Raw genomic sequence first — 8178 nt, 5'->3', positions numbered from 1 at the left:
TCATGTAGTGGTGATCTTTTCTTGAGACCAGAATTGTTCAGTTCCCTGCGAGCAAAGGTCACAAACTGAACTCAATTGCAAGTTCAGTCTTTTCCTCAACGAATAAGGGGGTCATTCAAGTATTACGTCAGCATCGAAGTGGGAGGAGTTTCGGATTTGCTCACTTTTGATGACAGGGGGGTGGTGTTTGAAGGTTGCTTACGTTATCAATCACCCCTTTTAGAAGATATGAAATATTCTAAGCTGCCGACGAAATTCTGCTGGGGGGGGGGGGGGGTCAGTGTTTCGCTGACTTTTGCTGATAAGGGGAGGGGGTCAAAAATGGATGAAAATCTGCTTACGTAATACTTGAATGGTCCCTAAGAAAGAGCCCAAAAATAAAGAAACCGGAAAGGCAGCAGGCCACAAAAAAAAAGTTTGAATCGCTATTGATGGTGCTGTTATCGGTGATCGAGATGACTTTTGCGGTGACGTTTCTTTTTTCAAAACTGCAGAATTTTTAATTCACTTCAGTTCCTTACGATTACAGCGCACAAACTGAAGTAGATGGCATGTTCGGTGTTTGAGAAATGAAGAGCCTTTGAAGAAGTAGAAAACATTGGCTGTTTATGAGGCTTTTTGCATCATGTGATATTTTGAGGACCATACACGGCAACCAATATGGTGACATCCTGTGCGATTCATGAAAGAAACAAATCCAAATTAAAGAAAAATAGAAATGAATCGTTTTTTTCTTTTCAATGGGAGCTAGAAATTTCGAAATTTCTTTTTAACTCCAAGTTATCGATCTGACTCTTTTTCCTTCAAAAAATGCTTGATTAAAGCTGCGGTTCTTCGATATGATTTACATGGACCCATAATTAATTTAAAAACATCCTAAACTATATGGATTGATGCAATTGGATAATATAAGACAATACGGAGCAGGGCCGCGACTAGATGCCTGGTCACCCTGGGCAAGAGCGCATTTAGGCGCCCCCTCTGGTCTAGCGCCAAGGGGACGAGACCCGACTAGTTGCAGCCCTCATAAGGGGACAAATTATATCACGAAAATTTATGGTGAACCAAATAAAGACACCTTTTCTTCATTTCGCTCACCTTACTGACAAAAACCTGGCTAAGTCATTTGAAATAAAGTGAGGCTTTAGGTCCCGAGGACAAGACGCAAGCATTCAACGTTGCTGATTATTTATAACGACCTGGTAAATGAGTAACCGAAAATCTTATATCTGATAGGTGTAAGTTTGGACTGAACTGTTGATTCTCTAACTGAAAATTATCTGACATAATAACGAATGTACCCGTGTGTTTACAATCACAATATTGTGTCTGAATATAAACAGTCCATACTATGCATTATCATCATGCATAATTAATAAAATTCAATCTACTGTTCCTCACACATAAAGTGTTTTTTCTTATGTCTAAACGCTTGTTCGCCATTGAGGAATTGTACTTCAATTTTCACATTTAGGAAATGGAGAAGCAAAAAATTCGAAATTAAACAATTTGATTGTCATAGCTTTCGCTGTAATATATACCCATTAACACTTTAAGAGTCATTTAGAAATCATAAAATCAACCTTCAAAATGCCATTTTTTTTTCAATGAAGTTCGATTTCTTCCGAATTTCAGCAGGTGTAAATTCCTGTTTGTAAATACATGTAGTTAACTGTTGTGTAAAATCAATGTGTTGTCCTTCAAATTGCTTCGCGTTTTGCCATCATGAGTGCTTCTGAGAGACATTACTCGTAACACTATCAATGTGTGCTCACTATTTATCTATTACTTGTTTACTATTGTAACAGTCAAACTTGGTTATAATGACATAAAATATTTCCCAAAAAATTTTGTCGTTGCAATCAAAGTTGACGTTTTGAAGGCCCTGTCAAGAGCCAAAAACACAATAAGATTGTACTCAAATACACCATAATTCAACAAGAAAAATACAGGAAATCTGGGCATTACCGATTCTCGCCAAAAATGTAACCAATTATCGATAACGTTGCCAATTATTGCATTCAAACACACCCCTCAATGGATAATAAACAACAAGCCTGCAATGAAATACATTTCATAAGAGGGAAAAAGAAAATTGAGTACAGAAAAAATTCAAAATTTGGAAAAACGGGACATTTTTATAAGAAAGAGTATCCAAATTACGGGAAAATATGAAAACGTCCTGTATACAGGACATACAAGTTTGAACATTGAACACCTAAATTTTTTTTTCTCTGATTAGAACAAGAGACAAATATTCCTGCAATGCAATGAACTCTAGTTCAATTAATTTCTTGGCAAAACGCCCTAAAAATGGATGTAAAAGTGTTATATCCAGGATCATTGTGTTTTCATCAACATTATAAACTAACAAGAATAATCCAATTTATCAACTTTATTCTCTGTGAGAATCATCAGTAACTGATGTTGTCATTATAACCAAGTTTGACAGTATTTCTTTTTGTCGATAACTTCAATATAACAAGAGTTCTCAACTCTTCGGACGTTTTATTTAACTTCCAAAGAACAAAATACAATTCGTTGAAATTAAACCGTCTCGTACAATTAGCAAATGTACCGTCAGAAGAAGGGGGGGAAGAAACTTCCCATGAGAAAGATACAAAAAAACTTTCAATATAATAATAATATAACGCATTTTCATAAATTTACATACACCAATATCTGCAGAAAAATTGACACAACTGAAAGAGAAAAATTTTTTTAACATTCCTGTACAACACACATAGCTGCGTGAAAATAAAAGTGATATGTAACATGGGCAATAATAGACATATTGCATATAATAACCGATGCAATGTGTTTCGAGAAAGCATTATTCAAATACTTATAAAATTATCAAAATGGAATCTCTACACATTTTGATTTATCGGAAACAATTTTGTTACATATGAATCAAAAATACAGTAGAACCTCACTATAACGGACAGCTAAAATTTTTTTTTAATTTTCCATCTGAGTTTAAAACTTATTTGAAAAGCATTTCCAAACAAGCGATTAAACGTTGATCCTTATTTTGTATAAATATGGATGCACTGCATGACTCGTACCCCCTCCGCAGCTAGAAAAATTAAGATTAATGCAGTATATACGTACACATCTTTTTCAATTCAACTTATGTGTTGAAGGCTGTTTTTTATATACAATAAACGCTTTTTGTACCTAATTACTGTACTTTCATTGATGTACACAAGGGGTGGCCAACAGCTGGCCTGTGAAGTGATTTTGTGTGTTGTAGAAGGAATGTGGCGGTTGAAGACAAACACTTCCTGCCACAATTCAAAGATATTATTAAACATTTATTAAACAATTAAACACAAATGAACAGAACCTACAAACGAGTGGACAGCGTGACTATCTCGTTTGAGCGGTCAAACCCAAGTCCAGTTCCACCATCGCGCAGGCACGCTCTTTTCCCTATCAAGAGGACAGCGCCCTCCAGTGGTGGACACTGTTGCCACATGTGCAGCCTGCGACAAGGTAAAAGTACCGTGAAAAAATTAAATTTGTGATCATTATTTGAACTATCCTACAGCAGATTTCTTGATTAAAAAACTGATTACAAACTTCTTATTTCTTGTGACGAAATAAATTTAATAACTAATATTAATTCAATTAATAATGGAGCGGCTTATACACCAAAGTTGCACCACTGATATGGCCTGCGACGCTATAGCTGGCCATTATGTTGCCGCGAACAGAAAGAAGTTGGTCAACCCTGATGTACACCAAGGGTGCCAAACCCTTTAGGACAGTGCGAGCTATCTTACTGATTGAAAACTCATTGCGGGACACTTAATTAAGTGATCTAGAACACTGAAGCAGGTTACTTGAGTGATCTGTAAATATGCTGTGAGCCACTCAAGTGATCTGGAGTTGTGCCACAGACCACTTAAATGATCTGTAAATGGGTCACAGGTCGCTTAAGCTCTGGAACACAGTGATCTGGAGACAGGCCACAGGCCACTTAAATGATCTTTAAATGTGCTGAAGTCTTAAATGCTGTGGAACTGTGCTGCAGCTACTCAAGTGCCCCGGAACCATGCCATGGTGATTGGTAAATATGCTATGGGCCATTTGAGATATCTACAATGTGCAGCAAGCGACTCGAGTGATTTACAATTATGCCAAGAGCCACTTAAACGATGTGTGAATATGTCACAGGCCACTCGAGTAATGTAGAACTGCAACCGTGGGTCACACAAGTGGTCTGGAAATGTGACACTTGGTTCACTTTTACAATATTAGATTTGAGGTTGCAGGCAACATCAGATGACACAGAGTTGGCTACATTTGGCCAGCGGGCCATGAGTTGAGCATGTATGATGCACACCCTGTAGCATTGCAATCATTATAAGAATTATTTGTCATAAACCAAACTTGCATTATAGCAGACAACCTTCAGCCTCTATAAGTCCGTTATAACAAGGTTCTACTGTAATCTCTTCCAGAGATGATTTAACCCTTTATATACTGCATTATGCAAAAATTTCAATAATTATGTAAATTGTTTCGGTAGGTTCTTTTTATATTAACTAAAGCCTAAAAAGGAACTTTTTCTTTTCAAACCGAGCACAACTCAGGTCTATTGCCATAGGCAATTTACTACCTAGGGAGTTGTGCCGGAAGTGTGTGTGTGCCTAACAATCTGAGTGCATATCTAGTGTTATGTCTGATTTTTCAGTGCTGTCATCTATATTTCAGAAGTGAAGTGTAATTGATTGAATATTTGTAATGTTTGTAGGCATGTTGCTCTCTGTGGCAAGACTTTTTAACGGGGAGATTGGCTCGCATTTGCACCTTGAAGTTGAGAACCACAGAAAACAAATTTCAGCCAAACATCCTGAAAAGAAACCAAATTTTATTAATTGTAATTTTTTGCACAGAATAAATCCCAATGATGGCAGTAAAGTCTTTGTGCCCGGTGCTCACCCGGGCACGGCCCTCACAAAAATGAGATCGGATTAAAATTTTCGAGAGCACAAGCATGTAAATCTACCTAGTAGACTCAGAAAAATCACTTGGCCTAGGCAGGTCCCTCCATGATGCTCTTAAGACGGCCCTGAATCGTGATACAAGGATTTAAAAAGCGCAGAGAACAGCATAAATTTTGTAGTGCACAATGGTTGTGCTGCGCCTCTTGATGCAACGATGATTCACTTTCAGTTTGTTTTTTATTATTCCTTGTCTGTGGAACATCGTTGTATCGAAATTTCCCTTTACTACTTCAACAAATTTTTAGAAAAAACCCTGCGTGTTCAAATTATAACAGAATTGCAGTTCATCATTCTTGATATGCAATCTATACCATACATGGTCAATCCATGGCCAGCGGAGTCATCTGTAGTGGCCCGCAACTTTAAACCTTATTTTATTAAACAAAATTAACTGAGAGGCCCATTTCTAGATCGATTAAGTGGCCTGTGGCACTGTTCCAGATCCCGTAAGTAGCCCGCAACACGTGGTAACTTAAGTGACCTGTGGCACATTTACATACAACTTTAGTGACCCACAGCACATTACCATTTCACTTAAGTGACCCGCAGCACACTTACAGATTACTTGGGTGAACTGGGATGCTGTTCCAGATCACTCAAGCAGACTGTGGCACATTTACATATTACTCAAGTGACCAGCAGAGCATGATTTAAGTTCACTTCAGCAATCTGTGGTGCAGTTCCAGATCACTCAAGTAGCTCGAGGCACATGCACAGTTAATTTGAGTGACCATCAACACCTATCTTAAAACCAATGAATCGCCTGCGACACATTCCCATATCAATGAAGTGGCCTGTACTCTCCAAAAAGTTGAGCACCCTTCATTTACACCAAGGGTGCTCAATCTTTAGGAGAGTGCGGGCCATTTCAGTGGTTTGAAAACATGCTGCAGGCTACTAGAGTGGTCTGGAACAGCACCACAGGTCACTTACACAATCTGGAAATGAGTCAATGTCAACTTGGATCTGAAAATGCCACAGGTCACTTGAGTGATTGGTAAATATTTTACGGATCACTGAAATGATCTGTGAATATGTACCGCTGGTCTCTAAAATCATCTGGAAATGTGCTGTGGATCACTTAAGTGGTGTGACATTGTCCACGGGTGTCACCTAACTCATCTGTAAACGTACCACTTAGTTCAATTCTCCAAAATTGAGTTTGAAGTCGCAGGCCACATCAGGTGAATCAGAAGGCAGCATTTGGCTCGTAGGTCTTGGGATAAACATGTATCATACCAAAGATTTTCAATCTGTCTCGAATTGCAAGCACTGCTTATGCTCATCATAAAATAAAGAGCACCTTTATGGCAACATAAACATGCACACATATGCCTGAAATCTGCATAATCGTAATTCATTAATGTATAATTTTACCAGTCATTTAATTGAAGCATTGATCAAGTGCTTGCGAGCATGAAATCAGACATAAGCATTGGGCACTTTTGGTGCTTCAAGGAGTACCAGAGGGGTTTACAATGTACTGATGGTTTTTACAAGTACCAACAATCCATGTAAGGGATGTTAGAGTTCCCCATTGGTAGATAAAGGGTTAAGTTATTATCGTCATGACACAGTGAACATAATACACGTATAATTCACGCTGCAATAAGAAAGCGTTTTATCTGCCTTTCAAAAAATGTAGTTTGAACCCATAGAAAAATCAATTGACTACAATGGCGATGTCAGTGATGCAATTCAAATATGCATTCTGTGTTCTTTCATTTTCACATGTGAATGCTTTTTCCTCATCTAGAAAACAAAACAAAAACCTTTCACACGCAACTCAGATAACGTCAAAAGGAAAGCATCACAATAAGAGACAGCAAATATCTCTAAGTTTTCAATAACAAACTAAATGTCCATTCCATCGGAAGTCAAAATATCGCAAATTATCCTTCATCAAAACTTCATAAAGACTAATTTTCATCGCCATCTATATATATATTTTTAAACTCTCTCAAGAGAAATTCACGTTCACGATTAAGAGAGCGTCTGAGTATTTTTTGTTCAAACAACGCACATTAAAAAATATAATATTTTTTTCCTCCCGATATTTATACACATTTTCAGCGCAAAACAGCTGATGGGAGGGAGAAAAAATTTACAGCATGATAAATTCATGTAATATATATATATCTATACACTCGCAACATACAACATTTCGAGAAAATACCATAACAATTGCTGAGCAAAAAATAAACAATTGATCAATCGGAAAGAAAATCCCGAATTTTCTTGCAGTCGAAGCAGCGAAAACAACAACACACCTTGTATATCATAACCCAATCATCAATGGAACGATAAAGCAAAAGAATACAAAAAAACCACATTCATAATAATATACATAGGGGAAACAACGTCAGTAAACCCAAGATAGGAAGAGAACAACAGCTAGAGTACCTTCTTCAGGTTCCAGAAGAAGAGAAACTTGATATAGTTTCAAAACTCATCTAGCTGTTGTTCTTTTTGTATTTTTGGTTTAGTGATGTTGTTTCCCTATGTAAATTATCTCCCCCAAAAGGTGATTTATTTATAGCACGTATAATAACATAGAAAGCCATTTTAATTTTAATCACTCTGAGAGAGTGGGGGGAAGAAACGTTCCTTGTTTCTTGAAAAAAAATTGTTACAAATTCCTTGAAAAAATTGATAGTACCCAATATCTATCTATCCTATTAGATAGGCCTCCCCTACATATTAAGACGACCCTGCATGCAGGCATGCTCTTTCGCCCTCCCCCTCCTAAAATAGGGTTTCGACATTGATCTACGGTAGATGCACAGACCAACAAAAATAAATCAATCCCTGTGACTCTATGCTAGGCCCCATGTCAAATCTCTTGGGGGCTGGAGAAATGCCCAAACACAGGGCGCTGACTGGGAGATCAGTATATTGGGACCTAAAATTTTCTACACGTGATTGCAGAATTGAAATCTGAGGAATGCGATGAAATCAGAGAATTTTGTGACAGGTTCATTAAGTCCAAAAAACGAAAAAGAAAAAATATTCGGGACAGTTTGTCATGAGGAAAATCCATGCTTGGCTCTCCATGGAAATTTTGCTGGCACCTAAATTTTTTTTTAGATTTGTCAAGCCCTGCTCAAACATATTGTAGATGGGCCGCAAAAAATTACAGTCCCGACTAAGGAGAATCATTACT

This window comes from Pholcus phalangioides, unplaced genomic scaffold, assembly GCF_987345545.1.
Source record: "Pholcus phalangioides strain wild (caught in Gottingen) unplaced genomic scaffold, Ppha-v1.0 ptg000010l_1, whole genome shotgun sequence".
Taxonomy (NCBI): Eukaryota; Metazoa; Arthropoda; class Arachnida; order Araneae; family Pholcidae; genus Pholcus; species Pholcus phalangioides.
The sequence above is the reverse complement of the archived record's forward strand: the minus strand, read 5'-3'. Positions refer to the sequence as shown.